The sequence below is a fragment of the Hemitrygon akajei genome, chromosome 5 (assembly GCF_048418815.1).
Source record: "Hemitrygon akajei chromosome 5, sHemAka1.3, whole genome shotgun sequence".
NCBI lineage: Eukaryota > Metazoa > Chordata > Chondrichthyes > Myliobatiformes > Dasyatidae > Hemitrygon > Hemitrygon akajei.
Window position 1 is genome coordinate 181718234 of NC_133128.1, and position 22686 is coordinate 181740919.

General features: G+C 43.3%; 1 protein-coding gene across 2 annotated transcripts in view; it reads right to left on the bottom strand.

Annotated features, from left to right (window-relative positions):
- Positions 1-22686, bottom strand: part of ly75 (lymphocyte antigen 75) — a 180320-nt gene that overhangs the window by 135964 nt on the left and 21670 nt on the right. The gene's annotated exons all lie outside the window — the stretch shown is intronic.

Genomic DNA, 22686 nt, shown 5'->3' on the forward strand with positions numbered 1-22686 from the left:
TTCATGATATACATGAGTGATTATACAGTGGCATGTAAAAGTTTGGGCACCCCTGGTCAAAATTTCTGTTACTGTGAATAGCTCAGCGAGTAAAAGATGACCTGATTTCCAAAAGGCATAAAGTTAAAGATGACACATTTCTTAATATTTTAAGCAAGATTACTGTTTCATTTCCCTCTTTTACAGTTTCAAAATAACAGAAAAGGAAAAGAGCCCGAAGCAAAAGTTTGTGACCCTGTATGGTCAGTACTTAGTAAAAGCCCCTTTGGCAAGAATCACAGGTTGTAAACGCTTTCTGTTGCCAGCTAAGAGTCTTTCAATTCTTGTTTGGGGGATTTTCACCCATTCTCCCTTGCAAAAGGTTTCTAATTCTGTGAGATTCTTGGGCTGTCTTGCACTGCTCTTTTGAGGTCTATCCACAGATTTTCAATGATGTTTAGGTCGGGGGACTGTGAGGGCCATGGCAAAACCTTCAGCTTGTGCCTCTTGAGCTGGTCTCCACTGTGGATTTTGAGGTGTGTTTAGGATCATTATCCTGTTGTAGAAGCCATCCTCTTTTCATCTTCAGCTTTTTTTTTTACAGATGGTGTGATGTTTGCTTCCAGAATTTGCTGGTATTTAATTGAATTCATTCTTCCCTCTACCAGTGAAATGTTCCCTGTGCCACTGGCTGCAACACAAGCCCAAAGCATGATCGATCCACCCCCGTACTTAACAGTTGGAGGTGTGTTCTTTTCATGAAATTTTGCACCCTTTTTTCTCCAAACATACCTTTGCTCATTGTGGCCAAAAGGTTCTATTTTAACTTCATCAGTCCACAGGACTTGTTTCCAAAATGCATCAGGCTTGTTTAGATGTTCCTTTGCAAACTTCTGACACTGAATTTTGTGGTGAGAATGCAGGAAAGGTTTTCTTCTGATGACTCTTCCATGAAGGTCATATTTGTGCAGGTGTCACTGCACAGTAGAACAGTGCACCAGCACTCCAGAGTCTGCTAAATCTTCCTGAAGGTCCTTTGCAGTCAAACGGGGGTTTTGATTTGCCTTTCCAACAATCCTACGAGCAGTTCTCTCAGAAAGTTTACTTGGTCTTCCAGACCTCAACTTGACCTCCACCGTTCCTATTAACTGCCATTTCTTAATTACATTACGAACTGAGGAAACAGCTACCTGAAAATGCTTTGCTATCTTCTTATAGCCTTCTCCTGCTTTGTGGGCATCATTTATTTTAATTTTCAGAGTGCTAGGCAGCTGCTTAAAGGAGCCCATGGCTGCTGACAAGGTTTGAGGAGTCAGCACATTTATAAAGCTTTGAAATTTGCATCACGGGCCTTTCCTAACGATGACTGTGAACAAGCCATAGCCCTAACAAGCTAATTAAGGTCTGAGACCTTGGTAAAAGTCATCTGAGAGCTCAAATCTCTTGGGGTGCCCAAACCTTTGCATGGTGCTCCTTTCTTTTTTTCCCCCACTCTAAAATTGTACAAAACAAAAACAATATACTATTCTTGCTTAAAATGTTGAACAGAATGTTTCATCTTTAACTTTATGCCTTTTGGAGATCAGTTCATCTACTCATCTATTCACAGTAACAGAAATTTTGACCAGCAGTGCCCAAACTTTTGCATGCCACTGTAAATCTGATTCTGATATGGGCCTCTGTTGTAGAATGACAGTGGGAAGGCAGCAGGGAGAGTTGAGACATTCTGCAATGATCAATAAACCAATTAATTGGACTCAAATGACTTTGCCTGGTGTCTCAGGGCTGGGTGTGTCTGCACCCAGGCCACGCAACCTCCCCTGGGCACTCCTCCACCACCTTTCCCACATAATTCTGGCAGCACCCCACTCTCACCAGTCCTAACATTGCTTTCTCCTGCCAGATTTACAAACTCGCTCTCTGCTTCACATCGACAAATACAGTACTATGCAAAAGACTGAGGCACCCTAGCTGTATATATGTGCCCAAAAACTTTTGCACTGTACTGTATTTATTTTACAAATACATTGATTGTATTTATTTTACAAATACAAAATGGTGATTGTCACCTCAAGGACATCCAAGCCTGTTTCAATGATAGTTGTAATGAACTGTAAAAATCATAAATAACATCCATATATACAAAGAATTTAAAAAGATAAACACACACAATATGGCGTTAAAAAGATTCAAGGTTGTTTAATGTTTATTTCCAGTACGCAAGTGTAAAGGAGAATGAAACAAATGTTACTCCAGATCCGATGCAGCACCAAAAAAATCCACAATAATATATAAGGGCACAATAATTAAAAAAAACACAAGAAAAATAAAATATAAGAGGTACTGAAGATGCTGGATATCTGGAGCAATGCATACAATGTGCTGGAGGAGCTTAGCAGGTCAGGCAGCAGCTATGGATGGGAATAAACAGTCAACATTTCTGGTAGAGGCCTTTCAACAGGACAATAGATATAAGATAGCTTGTAGACCCATTTGATTGTACATTAATAAAGTGACAATTGATGTTATTGGGCTTTACCCCACACCTTTCTGTACCCATATCCTTGATGGTGGGTAGGCTGGTACCAGCCTCAGTCTCTTCCACCACCTCTCACTGTTGTTGGTGATGAGACCCACCACTGTCATGTCATCGGCAAACTTGACAAAGTGATTACTCAAGTGTTCGGACGTGCAGTCACGTGAAGGAGAATGAAGAGCACACAGCCCTGGAGAGCACCTGTGTTGATGATGATGGGGAGGGAGCGGAAGGTATGCATGCTGACTATGATGAAGTTTTAAGGGAATTGGGGGATGTAAGAAATGGTTCTCGGATTCTTGTAAATAACAGGTTAAAATTAAGTGCCAGCTTTTATGTGCTCTGTTCTGGGTAGTGTGCAGAGTTTGTCCCTCGCTGAGAAATCTGCCTTCAGCTTGTTTAGATTAACTCACAGCTGTCCCTTTGGGAACAATATGGGGGCTGGGTTCACACAGGTCGCACACACCATGCCTTATGGTTTCACACCACTTAACTAAGTTCCCTCCTTTTTATAATGAAAGAGAATAACTGATAAGAATTGAACAGAACATTCATTTGTAATTAAAACTTTGATTTAATGGACTCTCTTATCTAAGTAATTAAGTTTTGCTCCAACAGACCTCGGTGAAAATACCAATTTCTCTAAAGTGCTCTTCGTTTCGCTGGTTCCATAAATTGTTACGTTTCTGCATGTTAGTCAGAAGCTCGTCACGAGCTGCCAGAAAGAGAGAGAAAGAAGTATCCTGTCTCTTTGATGCTTGGCTCCGAGCTTCTCGCTGGCTGAGTTCGAACAAATAAACTGGTGAAAGGATAAAGTGAAGAACTGTTTGTGGTGTGGTTATCTTGGTCCGGCAAATTTAGGTTTACAACCGTCTGAGGTCTGTTGGTCAGAAAGACCAACATCCTGTTGCACGGTAGTGTATTTAGACCGAGGCGTAGGAGTTTGCTCACCAAGGTCTGTGGGACAATAGTGTTGAATGCCAAACTGAAATCCAGAAACAACATTCTGATACAAGAGTCCTTGCTTTCTAGGTGTATCGGGGCCAGGTGCATGCAGATGGTATGGCATCTGTTGCAGTGTGGTTCTGGTGGTAAGCATATTGTTGAGAGCAGATCAAACAGAATATATGGAAGCTACAGAGACTGAAACAAAATTGCTCTTGAACTGAACTTCCTGATGACAGCACTGTACCACTGTGGGCATATAGAAATTTTTACACTAACTGGTGTGGATTAATTGACTCACTGACAGGCAAGCTCCCCATCCAAAATGAGGAGGCTTTATGCAGCAGTTGGGACATAAGTCATAATGTGGCATCATGAGGAGGTCAAAATAAATTTAATCCAAAGCATGATTGAATAAACCAACATTCAAATCTGTGTCTTTTCAGTAAAACCAGAAGATAAAGAAACAGAATTAAGCCATTTTCCCATCGTAGGCTCCGTTATTTCATCATGGCTGATCCATTTTCCCTCTCAGCCCCAATCTCCTGCCTTCTCCCCATATCCCTTCATGCCCTGACCAATCAAGAATCTATCAACCTCTGCCTTAAATATACCCAATGACCTGGCTTCCACAATGAATTCCTCAGATTCATCACTCTGGCTAAAATTCCTCTTCATTTCTCTTCTAAAAGGACATCCCTTTATACTGAGGCTGTGACCTCTGAGTTTGGACTCCCCCACTATAGGAAACATCTTCTCCACGTCCATTTCTATTGAAATCTTTAATATACATTTTTGAACAAGAAATGTATTTCAAAGAAAAATCTTTAAAAAAAAAGACTTAAAAAGCTTTGTCTGACCATCACTGGAAAAAGCCTCTGTACCTCTCGATTGGACAGAATTAATTGGCTGACTTTCCTATTCCTGACCATTGCTCTACAGAAGTTCACTGCGAGAGCACAAATCGGTGTGGACAGGTTAGGGATTAAATTGCAACACTGCACAAGCTTGGAGATGGAAACAGATGCACATCAATGCTGGCAGGGTTTGTACTTACTAAAATTCACAGTTTTTATTATTATATATTGGATTGTACTGCTGCCACAAAAGCAAAAAATTTCACAACATATGCCAGTGATTCTTCTGTTGGAGTTTCATGGAACGTGAAAGTGTAGATACTGAGAAGATGGTGTGGATATTAACACGATAAGCTAATAGTGGTACAGTTAGTAGAGATGTTCCTCACTGCCAAAGCAACCCAGCATCAGTCATAACTTGAGCTGCTCTGTGTGCAGTTTGCATACTCTCCTTGTGACTGCACAGGTATCCTCTGAGTGTTCCAGTTTCATCCCACATCCCTTTGGAATCATGCGAATAACTAACTCTAATGCAACATTAATGACTTTTATGTTTTAACTTTACTTTCTAAGACCATGAAAACTTGCTTTATTTGTCATTGTACATCTAAAGATTGTTCAATGAATGTTAAAATCCAGCATTTTGAGATGAAAGTCAACGACTCCAAAGAGAGACACAAACCAATGAGGAAATCCAGAAAAATAATTCCTGTATTCAGGAGTGGAAGAAAGATGTTTACAGCAAATAGCACAGATGTGTGAAAGAGATTAAATGAGCATCAAAAGGCGTCTGCAAGGTGTTTGAGACGCTAAAATGAACACCAAGCAGAAAAAACACAAGGTCATGCTGATAAGGTCCGATGAAAGTTAGCATCAGAATCATGCATCCATGCACACATTTGAAGTACAATTTGTCAGGTACTTTGGCAGTAAATCTATCTGGATGTGCAATGTTCACTTCTAAAAGTTTACAGCGTTTATTTTCCACTCAAACTTTATTTTTGTAACTCTGTCCTTTGCCTAATTTGTTATGCGTGTCTGCACGAGTACTGCATATTTTCATTTCCTTAGCTTTATTAGTTTTAGCCGCTTCTCACAAGACATCACCCAGGTCATGCCTAGGGTTCATTGCAAACATCAGGGAGGTGGTACAGGAGCCTGAAGGCATACACTCAATGATTCAAAAACAGCTTCTTCCCTTGGCCATCTGATTTCTGGATTGGCTATGAACCCATGAATACTTTATTTATTTTTATTTTTGCACAACTTATTTAACTATTTATTATATATACTTACTGTAATTCATGTATTTTCTAATATGTATTTGTACTATTGCTGCGAAGACAACACATTTCACAACATTGCTGGTGATATTAAACCTGATTCTCATGGTATTCCATTTTCATCTGAGACAAATGAAACAACACACACACAAACAGCAGTGTTGACAGCAGTGGAATAGATGGAGCTAAACGTGTTCTGAAATCTTTTTTCAGCTGAATCAAACTCCAAAGCTGGTAAAACAGATTGAATGAGGAAATTTACAAATGCAAAACATGAGGTAGTCATAGCAAACTTGTCATTTACAGAGAGAGAAAAAAAAAAAATCGAATACCTGTGGGATAATAGGGTAACTGACTAATTTTTTGATGCATGTGGGCTCAAGGAGATAATTCACCATTGAGACATCAAGGTCTGTGGATCAGAGGCATTGATAACAACTTCACTTTAGTTTAGGGGAGAAAGAACACAAAAGCAGGCCCCAGCTAAAGAGGAGAGGCCTCAAAGTTGTCTTTTTTGGAACATTCAGGAAGGTTCAGAGTAAAATTATTATCAGAGTACATGTATGTCACCACATACAACCCTGAGATCCATTTTCCTGCGGGCATACTCAGTAAATCTATAGAATGGTAACTATAAACAGGATCAATGAAAGAGCAGGTAGAGCATAGAAGACAACAAACGGTGCAAATGCAAATATAAATAAATAGCAATAAATAATGAGACCATGAAATAACAAGATATAGAGTCTTTAAATTGATATCCTATGACAGTGTTTCATGTAGATGTGCTCAGTGGTTGGGGGTTACCCTGGATGTACTGGGCTGAATCCACTACCTTTTATAGTATTTTCTGTTCAAAGGCATACAACATTTTGTTCCTCTGGTTCTCTAATGCCAAAAGAGGCTTCTCTCTGTTGCTTATTACAAACGCAATGCCCTCATTAATCCCAAATTCTCTCCTTATCAATTGTTGTTGTTTTTCTATTCATTCAGTGCCAACAAAGTTGTAGAAGGCATGACTGGAATCTGATTTAAACTTGTTAGTATTTCTACATTACACTCTTGCTAAAAGTAAATAATTTAAACAACCAGTCAACTACGTCAAGGCCCATTTCTGGCCTTTCTAGGTGACATAACCTTTGGGGATTTTCCTCAGATGGATGTGAGATTTCTGCACAACAGCACTCATTGTAAACATTGTTTAGAAAATAATTTTGTAAAATTCCCCAGAACAGGAGAGTTCAGAAACTTACATTTCTCTGTCAAAAGTATTCCTGTTGTTGTCCCTTGCCCATTCATCTTGCCCAATAAAATTGAACAAGACTTTCAATAAACTGACATTAAAAGATTTATGAAAAGCACAGTCCATCATGGGTAAAGCTCTCCCCACCATTGAACACAGCTACACGGAGCGTTGTTGCAGGAAAGCAGCATCCATCATCAAGGACCCCCACCATCACCCAAGTCATGCTCTCTTCTCATCAGGAAGAAATTACAGGAGCCTGAGGACCCACAACCACCAGGTTCAGGAACAGTTATTATTCCTCAAACATCAAGGTCCTGAACCAAAAAAGGATAACTTCACCTAGCAGCCCCTAATTGGAGAGATTGGAAGCCTGAGAAGACGTAGTTCACTCAGGTTGTCTCGTGGCAGTTTGGAGCTTTGAACAGTGCTCAACTGGAGAGATCAGAAGCCTGAGTTAGTTCAGGGAACAGAAAGAAGGCTCTATGGACAAGAATGAGATTCCCCAATAGCATGCTGCCTCCTAATGCCAGAGCCCACGACATCCCGAATCGAGTGCTCGGCGTTCTAAAGTGAACAGTCTGAGGTCATGGTCCATGTGGCTACCAATGCCATACAACTGGGGGCAGGTGTCAATTTTAACTGATGATTTGATGACAAACTCCACTATCTTCATCAGGGATGATGCTTAGGCATGTCTAATTCAGTGGTATATATACCCCCATCATCTGCCCTTCCTGATTGGCTAGTCCTCAACCAATCAGGTTTCCACTGTCCCACCTTGTTTAAAAAAAAAATCACATTCCTGTTCTTCCTTAGAGCAAGACCTTTATCTTTGTTGAAATTCTAATTCTCCAGTCTTATTTCACTGGCTTCCTTCACCAGGTGGTCCCAAAAAGCATTGGTACAGCGCAGTAGTTCTGTGTCGAAGTCAATCCTGTGGTCATTACCTATGCAATGCTCTGCTATTGACGATTTCTCCAGGCAATCCACAAACCCATAAGGAAACTCTAATCAATGCAACACACAAAAAATTCTGGAGGAGCTCAACAGGCCAGGCAGCATCGATGCAAAGGAGTACAGTTGACGTTTTGGGCCGAGACCCTTCCTCAGGACTCAGATAGCAGATGCTGTCTGACCTGCTACATTCCTCCAGCATTTTGTGTGCGTTGCTTGGATTTCCAGCGCCTGCAGATTTTCTCTCATTTGTGATAGGAAGCTCAATTCCCAGCTTATGCGGGTCAAAGATGACCTAGGACTCAGGACCCCTGCCCTGTGAATGCAGAGCAGTGTCTATTGGCCAGACGAGTGCACAGTGGAGATCTGCATCAAGGAACGTAGGAGGTGCATCTGTTTGGGTTACCTGGAGAAATCGGTGCTAGCAGAACATTGCATTCGCAATGATCACGTTTCGCATCGATGACACAATCCATCATGGGTTAAGCCCTCCCCACCACTGAGCACATCTACACGAAATGCTGCCACAAGAAAGCAGTATCCATTATCAGGGACGCCCAACATGCAGGACATGCTCTCTTTCTCACTGTTGACATCAGTTTTTACCCCACAACCATCAGGCTCTTGAACCCAAGGGGGTAAACGTCACTCACGCATCACTGAACTGTTCCCACAACACGGGGGCTCACTTTCAAGGGCTCTCCAGCTCATGTTTGATATTTATTACATGTTTATTATTTTATTTCTTTTTTCCCTTCCTTTTTCTATCTGCACAGTTTGATGTCTTTTGCACACTGGTTATCTGCCCTGTTCGACTTTCATTGATTCTATTGAGGTTATTGGATTTATTGAGTATGCCCGCAAGAAAATTAATCTCAAGTGTTGTATATGGTGGCATATATGTACTTGATAATAAATTTACTTTGAACTTTGATTCTAAATGCACCCTGATTATTTTTTCCCCCAAAGAGATTAGCAAACTAGTCAAAGGATCAAAACCAGAAAGTGGACACAGTCAAGCAGCATCTGTGGGGGAGAGCAAGTGTCAAATAAAACATATCATTCCGTCAATAGTAATCACCAATCCCCAAGTTTGGACCTCAGCAAACAAGGAAGATAAAAATCTGGAAAGAACAAAAGAGAGATAGAAGTGTAAAGTAGCAAGAAACAAAAATGGACTGAAGAAGTTTGAGTGTACAATTCAAATTGAAAGTAAGCATCAAATGTGGGTCCCATGTAAGTAAATAAAGAAGGATTTATGATAGACAAAAGGAATTAACTAGCTACTTTGTATCAGTCTTCAAAGACACATAAAACCTGACAGAGATATGACAGAAACAAGAAACTGAAGGGAATAAGCAACACTAAAAAAGTAGCGTGAGAGGAGTTAGTGTGATAAAAACTAATAAATTCCAAGGACTTAGTTGTCTATATCTGTAAGAGAAAGTGAATTTTCTATTTCCCATTTTCCAAAAACTCAGTTTCTGGAATTGTGCCTGTGGAAAGTAGAAGCAAAAACAGGGAAAAATTGACCTACAGCCTAACATCAGATGCAGGAAAAGTACTGGAGTCTCTATTAAATGACATAATGGGGACATGTGGGGACAGGGGTGTGAAAACCAGTGGACATAGTTTCAGAGGCTGACAAGTTTAGTTAACACAAGATCCCACAGAAAAGGTTGGTCAGTAAGGATTCAGCATAACAAGTTGAGGGTAACATTGACATGGATTTAGAAATGACTGGTCGACAAAAAGCTACGAGTGAGATAAACAGGTCTCTCTCAAGTTGGCAGACTGTGACTAGTGGGTACAATTGATGTTAGTGCTCGAGTCCCAACGATTGTGCACAGTTATCAGTCATTTGACTGGAGGGCCAAGTTCATATTTCAAGTTTGCTGGTGATATGAAACCAAATAGGATTGCACATGTTGAGGAGACAATAGGCAATAGGTGCAGAAGTAGACCATTCTGCCCTTCAAGCCTGCACTGCCATTCTGAGATCATGGCTGATCATCTACTATCAATACCCGGTTCCTGCCTTGTCCCCATATCCCTTGATTCCCCTATCCATAAGATACCTATCTAGCTCCTTCTTGAAAGCATCCAGAGAATTGGCCTCCACTGCCTTACAAGGCAGTGCATTCCAGACCCCCACAACTCTCTGGGAGAAGAAGTTTTTCCTTAACTCTGTCCTAAATGACCTACCCCTTATTCTCAAACCATGCCCTTTGGTACTGGACTCTCCCAGCATCTGGAACATATTTCCTGCCTCTATCTTGTCCAATCCCTTAATAATCTTATATGTTGCAATCAGATCCCCTTCTCAATCTCCTTAATTCCAGCGTGTACAAGCCCAGTCTCTCTAACCTCTCTGCGTAAGACAGTCTGGACATCCCAGGAATTAACCTTCTGAATCTACGCTGCACTTCCTCTACAGCCAGGATGTCCTTCCTTAACCCTGGAGACCAAAACTGTACACAATACTCCAGGTGTGGTCTCACCAGGGCCCTGTACAAATGCAAAAGGATTTCCTTGCTCTTGTACTCAATTCCCTTTGTAATAAAGGCCAACATTCTATTAACCTTCTTCACTGCCTGCTGCACTTGCTCATTCACCTTCAGTGACTGATGAACAAGGACTCCTAGATCTCTTTGTGTTTCTCCCTTACCTAACTCTACATCGTTCAGATAATAATCTGCCTTCCTGTTCTTACTCCCAAAGTGGATAACCTCACACTTATTCACATTAAACGTCATCTGCCAAGTATCTGCCCACTCACTCAGCCTATCCAAGTCACCCTGAATTCTCCTAACATCCTCATCACATGTCACACTGCCACCCAGCTTAGTATCATCAGCAAACTTGCTGATGTCATTCTCAATGCCTTCATCTAAATCGTTGATGTAAATCGTAAACAGCTGTGGTCCCGATACCGAGCCCTATGGCACCTCACAAGTCACCACCTGCCATTCCGAGAAACACCCATTCACCGTTACCCTTTGCTTTCTATCTGCCAACCAGTTTTCTATCCATGTCAATATCTTCCCCCCAATGCCATGAGCTCTGATTTTACCCACCAATCTCCTATGTGGGACCTTATCAAATGACTTCTGAAAATCGAGGTACACTACATCCACTGGATCTCCCTTGTCTAACTTCCTGGTTGCATCCTCGAAAAACTCCAATAGATTAGTCAAGCATGATTTGCCCTTGGTAAATCCATGCTGGCTCAGCCCAATCCTATCACTGCTACCTAGATATGCCACTATTTCATCTTTAATAATGGATTCTAGCATCTTCCCCACCACCGATGTTAGGCTGACAGGACAATAGTTCTCTGTTTTCTCCTTCCCTCCTTTCTTTAAAAAAGATGTAAAGGAGGATGTAAAGAGGTTATAACATGGCAGTTGCAGCAATACAAGGTTATTCTTTTTGGTGCAGAGAATCTATTCTTTGAAAAGCAGGGTGAGATGACAGTTTATGTTGATTTTCAAAGGGACAAGTCACTGAACGGCAACATGCAGGTTGTGCAGGTGCACAGGCAGAGAGGAAGACAAGTTTTTGTTCTCTATTATGTATTGCACTGTACTGCTGCCAGAAAGTCAACAAATTTCACAACATGTGCTGGTGAGAGTAAACCTGATGCCGATCAAAGCTTAGAAGTAATAATTATATTAAAAATCAGCAGTCAGAGAGGACTGTGTCACAGCAAAGATGTGGTGGGGGGGGGTGGGAAAAGGGAAAAACAAATTGAAATAGAAAGGCAGAGGCACATTTGTCAGACCAGTGGTGGTGGGGGTGGGAGAAATGGAGGAGAAAAGAGTTAACTCAAAATTCAGTATTTAGCCACAAGTGTGCCACCTCTTTGAGGCATTGCCTTCTGAATGTGTCCTTGATGCCAGGGCAGGTCAGTGCCCATGACGGAGCTGGCCGAGTTTACAACTTCCTGTGGTTTTTCCAATGCTGTCCAGTGGCCTTTCCATACCAGATGGTGTTGTACCCACTTAGAATGCTCTCCACGGTACATTTGTAGAAAATTGTGTTTGTCATTGGTGGCGTACCAAATCCCCTCAAACTCCAAGTACAGCTTCTTGGATCCTTCTTTGTAATTGCATCAATATATTGGACCTTGATAGATCTTCAGAAAAGTTGACATCCAGGAACGTGAAACTGCTCACCTTTTCTTTCTACTGCTGATCCTTGATGGTGTGTCTTCCCTCGACCTCCCCTTCCTGAAGTCCACAATTTCTTGGCCTTACCGACATTGAGTGCAAGGTTGTTGTTGCAACACCACTCAACCAGCTGATCTGTCACACTCCTGTACATCTCTTCATCACCATCTGAAACTCTGCCAACAATAGTTATGTCAACAGCAAATTTACAGATGGCATTTGAGCTGTGCCTAGCCACAGTCATGGATGTAGAGAGTAGAGCAGAGGGCTAAGCACACATCCCTGAGGTGTGCCAGTGTGGATTGCCAGTGAGGAGATGTTATTTCCAATCAGCAAGACTGTGGTCACCCAATGAGGAAGATGCAGAGCGAGGTACAGAAGTCTTGGTATTTGAGCTTCTAGATTAAAAATGAGGGTATGATTGTGTTGCACACTGAGCTGTAATCAATAAGTAGCAACTTGATGTAGGTATTACAATTGTCCAAGTGATCCAAGGCAGAGTCGAGAGCCAGTGAGATTGCATCCACTGTAGACCTATTGTGACAAAAGGCGAACTTCAGCTGGTCCAGGTCCTTGCTTAGGCAGGGGTTAATACTGGCCATGACCAACCTCTCAAAGGACTTTGTCACAGTAGATGTGAGTGCATCTGGGTGATAGTCATTGAGGCAGCTCACCCTGCTCTTCTTGATTGTTATCTATTTGAAGCAGGTAGGAACCCTTGCCTGCAGCAGTGGGACATTGAAGCTATCCTTGAGTGTCCACCAGTTGGTTGGCACAGATTTTTAAGAACGCTACCAGGTAGACCACAACAGCTTGATGTCATGTGGAAAGTGTTAGGAAGAGATGGTGGCAGGTACATTACTTAGCAGAAACAGAACAACAGGTCCACAGCAGATGCCATCTCATTGACACCTCACTCAACTATGGAACATCTAGGCAGCGAAGTTGCATCTATCAGGACGTTATTTATCGTCTACAGTTCAACATTCAAGAGCGTCATCCTCCCAATACTAATCAATGAGCTCCAAAGCCCCAGCCTCAATAAATCTTTGTGCAATTGGATCAGCAACTTTTAATTTTTCAATATTATTATTTTGGAGGGCTGGTCCTGGGCCCAGCACACAAGTGCAATAATGAAGAAAGCACAGCAGCACCTCTACTTCCTTAGGGATTTGCAGAGATTTGGCATGACATCTTAAAACTTTAACAACCTTTTATGGATGTGTAGTGGAGAGTTCATTGACCTGGACACATCACAGCCTGCTATGGAAACCCCAAATCTCTTGAACGGGAAATCCTACAAAAAGTAGTAGATATGGTCCTGTCCATCATGGGTAAAGCTCTCCCCACCATTGACCATTGAGCACATCTACATGAAACAGTTGCAGGAAAGAAGCATCCATCATCAGGCACCCCCACCACCCAGGTCATGCTCTCTTCTCACTGCTGCCATTAGGAAGGTGGTATAGGAGCCTCAGGACTCACACCACCAGGTTCAGGAACAGTTATTACCCCTCAACCATCAGGTTCTTGAACCAAAGGGGAAAGTTTCACTCAACCTCACTTGCCTCATTATTGAAATGTTCTCACAGCCAATGGATTCACTTTCAATGGTTCTTCATCTCATGTTCTCAATATTTATTGTTTATTTATTATTATTTCTTTCTTTTTGTATTTGCACAGTTTGTTGTCTTCTATACTCTGGTTTAACATCCAAATTGGGTGGGCTTTCAATGATTCTGTTATGGTTATTATTCTACAGATCTATTGAGTATCACAAGAAAACAAAACTCAGGGTTGTATAAAGTAACATATACATACATTGATAATAAATTTACTTCAAACATGACTGGCCATAAAAGAATACAAGTTGAAGCAAGAAATATTAATTACAATTGCCATAACTTAATGAGTAACAAGGCATGTTTCTTTGAGTAACACCAAGCCACTAACAGTATAGACAGAAAAAAAACCCTAACATAAAGTGAATGGCTAACAACATGAGGCATATATGAGGTAATCTAGGACATCTTATACTGGTCCTCCTCCCTTCACCTTCTTATTCTGGCTTCTGCTCCCTTCCATTCTAATTCTGATAAAAGGTCTTGGCCTGAAATGCCAATGGCTTATTTCTCTCTGTAGATGCTGCCTGTCCTGCCGAGTTGCCCCAGAATGTATCCTTACGTTGCTCAAGATTTTCAGCATCTGCAGAAACTCTTGTATCCACAGTACTTTTGAAACAAAGATAGCAGGATCAACAACAAGATGACAAAAATAATTAAAATATAGTAAATCTATCTATGGAAATTACAACAATGTTAATTGTGTACATGCCCTTTTACCATGTGGGACAGGTTACCATGCATCTACTAAATGTCATGGTTAAAATAGAATCTGTGAGCTGCACGACGTACCTTTTATTTGGAAAGGTACATTTCTTAGAGGCCAATTCCAGAACAACACCATGGTGCCATGAATTAAGAAGTCAGAGGGAAAAGAAACAAACCAACTAACCTTAAATTCTTTGGAATGATCATCATCATCATGTGTTGTGCTGTATGACACTGGCGATCATGGTTCCATGACCATGTGAGTTCTTGGCAATTTTTTCTTAAAAAACAGAAGTGGTTTGCCATTGCCTTCTTCTGGTCAGTGTCTTTACAAGACTGGTGACCCCAGAGCCATTACGAATACACTTCAGAGATTGCGTGCCTGGTGTCAGTGGTTGCATAACCATGCACATGACTTGTGATGTGCACCAGCTGCTCATATGGCTTCACGTAACCTTGATCAGGGGACTAAGCAGATACTACACCTTGCCCAAGGGTGACTTGCAGGCTAGCAGAGGGAAAGAACACCTTGTATCTCCTTTGGTAGAGATGTATTGCCACCCTGACCCCACCACAGCCAGGATAATTTGTAATAAAAATATTTCTTCCCAAAATTAGCAATACCCTGGGGCTTAGACAGCATCTTGTAAACGGCAATAGCATTTGTATTGTAGCTTATTGCCAAAGTACATCCCAAATTATTATTTTTTTTTTTTTTAAAAGATGTAATCAAGATGTAAATGAACACTAGGCAAAAGACGAAAAAATAGCCAGAGGGTAGTGAATGTGTGGAATTTGTTACCACAGGCAGCTGTGGAGGTCAGGTCGTTGGCTGTATTTAAGGCAGAGCTCGATAGGTTCTTGATTGGACATGGCATCAAATGTTACAGGGAGAAGGCTGGGAGTGCAGCTGAGGAGGGGAAGAAAAAGGATCAGCCATGATTGAATAGTGGAGCAATCTCGATGGGCCAAATGACTTAATTCTGCTGTTTATGTCTTATGGTCTAATAGGTGGGTTTTGATAATTGCAGACATCCCACCTCTCGCGGAAGTTCTGGGAGTCTCCCACATATTGATAGCGTTTCCCTGACACCTGCAAATTATATACGATATCCCAGAAATCGATTTTTTTGAGCAAGAGAGCATCCTGATTGGTCTCTTTTTGTGATAAGTAGACCTATCAGTTTTCTCCGTGGGCGGGCTTTACAGTCGATCTCTCTCCCTCTTACGCTGTCCATCAATTCAGTTTAGTGTCCTGCAGCGCCATGGCAGAGTGTTCCAAAAAAAGAAAATATAAAACGTACTTCACTATATATATAGAGCTAGCAGGGTGGGATGTCTGTAATTGCCTGAAAAGTGGGTTTAAGGAGAAAAGTGTTAATGTTATGCCCATGTGACTGAGGTCATCTTTGCTATCAGTATCAAAAAAGGAACTGATGCTAGAATCAAAGAAAGAACTCTTTCTGCCTGATCTACATGAATTTAGATAAAGGGTTATATAGATATAGATAAAGGAAGAACAACACTGTACTTCAGATAAGGAACCAAGCATCACACCGTGTCAGCTGTACACCACGAGAAAGAATTCCTTGTACAATAATTGTTTGAATACTGCTGTAGAAATTTGTTCATAATGTCATGAAGCATCATTTGTTCAGAACTCTCAAGGCAACTATAATGTGGATGGACTAGGCCAGCAGTGTGGAATAGGCCATTCCAGTCCTTCGAGCTGCACTGCCCAGAAATCCCCTGACTTAGTCCTAGCCTAATGACAGAACAATCGACAACCAATCAACCTACCAAACTGTACATCTTTGGAGTGTGGAAGGAAACAGGAGCACCTAGAGGACACCCACGGCTATAGTTTCCATTACTTACTCTGGAAGTTGCCCTTGTCCAATCCACTGAATGGCAAATATTGCAAACTGTGAGCAGCCCTTCTGTCTTCACGGCCAACCCCGCCCCCCCCCCCCCCCCACCACCACTCAAACCAATGCTACCCTACACTAGGAAATTTCTAACCAGCCATAAACCCTCACTCTGACAGCGGTTGGATCCCTGATTTACTGACTCTGAACCCCAAATTCTCAGGCCTGAACAATACTTTCTTTACAAGCTTCACAGTACGAAGGCAACATCAGTTTAGCAATTCCTGAAATGCTTATTGGTGCAATAACTCGAGAATGCACTGATTAAACTGCACAATAGTTATTAGGTCTACATTTTCCTGCTCTGTGACATGTTGAAACTAGTCTTTAACTTCAAATTAGAACTGTCAGAAATAAATCCTACAACAAGAAAAGATTTTCCTCTTGACCAGGAATAAATTTAAATGCTTATTAATCAACATTAAAACACGGAAGTCTGTAAACACATCTGAATAACTATTTTATCATAATTAAGTCATGGTTTCATTCCCATTTAAAATATACAAAAAAAAAATCAGGAATTACAAAAAACAAACTACAATGAATTCTGTTTATTGTAAACTTCACAGAGGCAAGGAATTTTGTTAACCCTTAGTGTACATGACCACAAACAATAGAGTAAGTTTGCCCTAGCAGGATTGTATAGCGGCTAGCCCTGTTATTATATTATGGTGAGGATTTGGTCCATAATGACAGACAAGGAAGCTCATTAACTCAACAACCCACTTTATTGTGATAAACACAAAACAGACCGGGCACCATGACCCAGAGAGTGAACCCAACCAGTCCTACACAGACAGGTGAGGTGACCATCACTCACCCCGGTTACAGTTAGGGTGACCCACAAATAAACAAGCAAATAGCTGGATAACCCAAGTTAAACTCTAAACAATATATGAACTGGAACTTCCCCCCTCCCCCCCATAATCCCACAGAAGCATTTTAACACAAGAACAATAAACAGTATTGGAACAGTATTGGTCATTAGAAAAGCAGGGCGGACTGTTGAACACGCACACCCCACCCCACAGCATCACACTGCCTCACCTGAGGGGGTCAGCCATTCCCGGCAACCCCACAGTACGTAGCAAGGTCCAAAAGTTCTAGTGGACATTGACACTGCCAACTGTTTGTGTGAGGCAAGAGGCAGGGCACCCGGAATGTCACTTCTTTCCTTCAGCCTCGCTGCGTTAAGGCTGATTTATACTTGTGCGTACGGGCTACGCCGCAGCCAACGCTGCAGCCCTGATTTTCACTTCTCCGTAGGCTCTGCGCCGTAGCTAGCATGCGTCGGTGTGTGCCAAAATGCTAGTTGGCGGTGGGGTTTCTACGCCACTGTGTTGAGTTTCTTTGTGAGAGACACGGACGAGGAAATGCATTTCAAACATTTGCGCGTGTCGGCAGGTAGATTTGATGATTTTGGGTCACCTATTTCACATTGGCGTACAGACATGGCGGAGAAGAAGCAACCGGAAATGCGTAGGAGGAAATGCGATGCTACCATGCGGACCAATCACAGTTGTTGCGGTCTACATCGCCGCGACGCGTGAGCGAGTTTTTTGGGGAGGTGCACATCACCCTACGGTGTAGGGTATGCAGTACCTACGACATAGATGCGATGCACAAGTATAAATCAGCCTTTAGTGGTGGCCAAGGGCTGACACAGTTCCAGCCAGTCCCGGTGCAGCACGACTGTCTTCCACACCCAATATACCACATCAGAGATGTGGTCGAGCACCTCTCCCGGCCCCTTCCAGTGGCTTCCAAGCCTGGGGGATAGTCCCTTCTTCCAGGAGGGGCAGTAGACCCATACTGGGGCCCCCCCCCACCATGTACTGCTGCATTGGCTCCCCAGACTGGTGGCCCCTCCCCTTCTGGGACCTGCAAGCGTGGCAGCAGTGCACAAACAGCTCCACGTCCTGCCTGTACCCAGGCCTGTAGAAGCGTTCATGCAGCCCGCCCAACGCCTTTGCTACTTGGAGATGGCTGGCCCCCACCAGCCCGTGCACCGACCGCAGCCCCGGGGGGACAAGCTGCAAGAGATGTCTGCACCATCGGACAACTGCCGCCGTGCACCTCCAGCGTTCCCCACTGCGAGAATAGGGCCTTGGTCTCTGGGTCCAAGGCGGAGGCCTCTACCTACTCCGGCCGGTGTCCCACACTCACCCAGGCCATTACGGGATCACTCACCTATTTACTGTGCAGCCGCTCGTGGTCCAGAGTGGGGGGGGGTTGTTGCTGGCTGTCACCTGAAGGGCAGTCACTGTCGCTTGCCCGCAGTTCAGCGATGTCGCACTGGGCCGCAGCCGGGCGTTCTGCAACGCCGTGGGCCGCTGTGAAACCGGTGGTGGTTGCTGGGAACACTTTCTGGAGCTGCTCTGCCGGAGAGCCACGGCGTCAGCACCGAGGTAGAGTGTTGCCCCCGACACATCCACACGGACCTCCTGTGGGAAGGCAGGTCCAGGCCGAGGATGCAGGACTCTCGGATGTCCGCGAGCCACACCTCGTGCTCCACTGCGTTTTTCCGCACTGCGATGTGCAGCCTCCTCTTCCCTCGCATTGCTGCAGTCACCGGTAATCGTAGCCAGCCGGACCGCTGTCGTTGTCCACCCAGGCAGGGATGCTGGTCCGTGTTCGGGAGAACACCGGGGCAGATGATGGTGATGGCTGACCCCGTGTTCACCAACGCACGGCATCTGATGCCCTCCCCCACGCAGTCCATGTATAAGTCTCGCTCTTCACCCAAATGGCCCACTCAAAGGGGCAACAATGGAGGGTTTCTGCTGCCCGCTCGGATTTTCCCGATGGCTGCACTGAACTGTGGCGTGGTGCCAGTGCAGGACATCCCGGACCAAATGACCCGCCTCACTGCACCAGTAGCAGAGATCGTCTCACGGATAATCCTCGTCGGCTTCCTCCTCTGCCTTGGTGACCCAAGCCCAGGCTCGTGGCATGCAGGATGATGCTGGAACACCTTGGGGGGCTAAAATAGTTTCTGCCCTCTCCGCCTCGGCCAACACCTTGCCCAGCGACGATGGTGGTGTCAGGCACTCCGGCATCAGCACCTTTACAAAGGCGTGAAGGGCAAGCTCTTCCTGGGCCGCAGGGGGGAACTGGGGGGTAGCCATGCCGAGCACAGTGGTGAAGATTAGCTGCCAATGCCCAGACTTTCTCCCATTCGGCACCATCTGCTGCACAGTTCTTCCCTCATTGCTTCCACCTACAGCCTCCGCTCGAAACGCCACTCCATCGAGGGCCCTGCAGTCACACTACTCTGCCGGTGTTGAGTCAGAGCATCTCCCTCCAGTGCCAGGGCAAGGTGCCACTGCTGTCTCGGTGGGACTCCACCCGTTGTGCCATGTGGCAAGTCTGACTTGCTCCAGGTAAGGCTCCAGGTGGTTGGTAACGTCGTACCTGGGGAGCTTCAGGGTAGACCTTGAGGCGCAAATCATCGATCTTCCTTTTGCTCCGGCGGCAACTGCCATGGTGACCATCCCCCCCATGGCTACGGTGTCTTGGGTTCCCCGGTACGGGTCACTACGGAGGTGAGTGATGCGCTCCGCTCTGTCCTCCGGGTTGGGGAGCCTGGGTAAGCTCGCTCCGTCGGGGCTCTTTGGAAAGGCACAATGCTCGGTTCCCAGGTCCTCCCTCCAGGTCTCATCTTCATGAGCACCGCCCGTGCGTGCGAAGGAGGTATACTGCTCCGTCCTTCGTCTTATTCCCTGGGGCTTAAGGCACACCGTCCGACATCGTAGCTCTTCAATCTTATTGTCGATCTCACCTCCCACTCCTGACACCAATGTGGCGAGCATTTGGTCCATAATGACAGACATTAACAGAAGCTCGTTAACTCAACAGCCGTTTTATTGTGATAAACACAAAACAGACTAGGCACCATGATCCAGAGAGTGAACCCAACCAGACGGGGGAGGTGACTATTACACACCCTGGTTACAGTTAGGGTGACCCACAAATACACAAGCAGATAGCTGTATAACCCAAGCTAAAATGTAACAATAAATGAACTGGAACTTCCCACCATGATCTCACAAAAGCATTTTAACACAAGAGCAATAAACAGTACTGGTCATTAGAAAAGCAAGGCGCTACAATACCTTTTATGCTATGCAGGCATACAAGAGGATAGAAAGCTATGGAATAGTCAACAATGGAGATGAAACATTAGATGAAGAAAGCACCATCACTAATATTTAAACCTCAGTTTTAGTATTAGCAAGTTAAGTTTGTTTGTTATGTTATGTACTGTGTCATGTGATGTAGGCGATCATGGTAGATGGATATAGCGTAGCGAAATGTGGGGTCTTGAACAATTGTAGGAAGAATAAAGGGAGAAAATTTGGAAATCAAAATTGCAAAGAAACTTGAGTCCTAGTTCAGGATTCTCTGAAAGATAACTTCCAGGTTAAGACAGTAATTCATTTGCGATGTGCCATTTTGTGCAATGTAGGTGATCATGGTCTTTCCATGACCATGACTGTTCTTGGCAAATTTTTCTACAGAAGTGGTTTGCCATTGCCTTCTTCTGGGCAGTGTCTTTACAAGACGGGTGACATCAGCCGCACATACGGCCATTCACCATGTGCTCCCATGGCTTCATGTGGCCGTGCAAAAGCTCAACACGCTGGAGGAACTCAGCAGGTCGGGCAGCGTCTGTGGAAACGAACAGTCAACGTTTGACTGCTTGCTTCCACGGATGCTGCCTGACCTGCTGAGTTCCTCCCGCGTGTTGTGCGTGTTGCTTTGACCCTAGCATCTGCAGAGTATTGTGTGTTTATGGCAAAAGCTGCGGGTTAGTGGAGGGAAAGAGTGCCTTACACCTCCTTGTATCTCCACCTTGCTAGCCAAACAAATTAGGTAACAAATATAATTGAGACAATGTTTACAAACTAAACATCTACCAGGATTTTGTGGGAATTTCCCCTAGTGTTAGTAGACTGCAAATGATCTCACCTTTTCGTCAAAATGTGAAATGAAACTCTCTAACCCTTCTGGGTAATTTGTACTGTCTCTGACATCCCGACCTTCGCTGTATGATTTAATGTATAGGGGATAAATAAGTAAAAATGAATCCTTAAACCTGATTAGAGTTTTCAAGAAACTGTGATGATGAAACTGGAAAAGCAGGGGGAAAAAAGATGAAAGTGAAAGGAACGTTCAGTATAGAAAGATCAAGAAAAACAAAGCAATAAGAGGGATTGAAAAAGCAGAAGATGATTAAACAACAGAAAATCTGCAGCTGCTGTAAATCCAATGCAGCATACACAAAATGCTGGAGGAACTCAACCGTCAACATTCCGGGCCAAGACTTCTTCAGGAGAAATGACTCAGCCCAAAATATCGACTGTCTACTCTTTTTCATAGATGCTGCCTGACCTGTTGAGTTACTCCAGTACATACGTATGTACTGTAGGAACAAGTTTAATAGCAAGAGGAATAGAGTCTACCGTATCCATTGAACAGATTTTTTGTGCTGGAGAAGTACAAAATTTGAGGGACATGCAGCATATGAAATTATGATAGTGGAAAAAAAGTTACAAAAAAATAATAAAAGGCCAAATGGTCACCATTCAATGCCTGCCTGCCCAACCCCCAACCCTCATTTTACTGTTGGCTGGGAAATGTACAGCAAACTTCAAGTTCAACTTTCAAGTTAGAGTTAAGAGTTTAATTATCATTCAACCACACACAAATACAGCTCAACGAAGTAGCATTCCTCTGGGGCCAAGTTGCAAACCACAGAATCACACTCACATATAATTATGACAGCAAAAGACAGTTATAAAGAAATATTTAAAAGATGTAATATTATAGCCCAAGTCCCTGAGTGTCATGGCCTGTAGATCGAATGAGGGCCTGGCCTGCACCACAAGTCAGGCCTCACCATTTCCCCACTACAGGTCTCACTATTAAATTCCAGCTCTTTCACTTTCTATGATTTGAATCAACAACTTAAATGAAGAAACTTCCAGCAAAGTCTTGGTCAAAGTTCAAACTCCAAAGAATTCAAGTAATCTGTGATCTAATCTGTAAGTTCTACATTCTCATAGTTAAGAACTACACACCCACCGTCTTTAGTGAATAGTAAAATCAGTTCATTATAATTCATAACATAACATACCGGATGGTAACTAGGCAAAGTTTCCAAAGATCTGGACCACAGTAACTTTTAATACATTCAAATTCATTTTGGTCATAACATAACAATTTAACTACTATTTGAAAAATAAAAAGGGATTTACTCATCTTTTGCAAAACCATGTGCTCTGTTAAATTCTCCAAGCTTTCAGGTACACTGCTTATAAACCACAAAAGCCTCATTTGTTCCATGCTACCTATACCTGCTATGCACTTCCTCCTTCTTAAATATGCCTGAATATCCCTCAAAGAATCCCTAAACTTGTTCATTTTGCTTTTTGTTCTAACAGTAACATACAA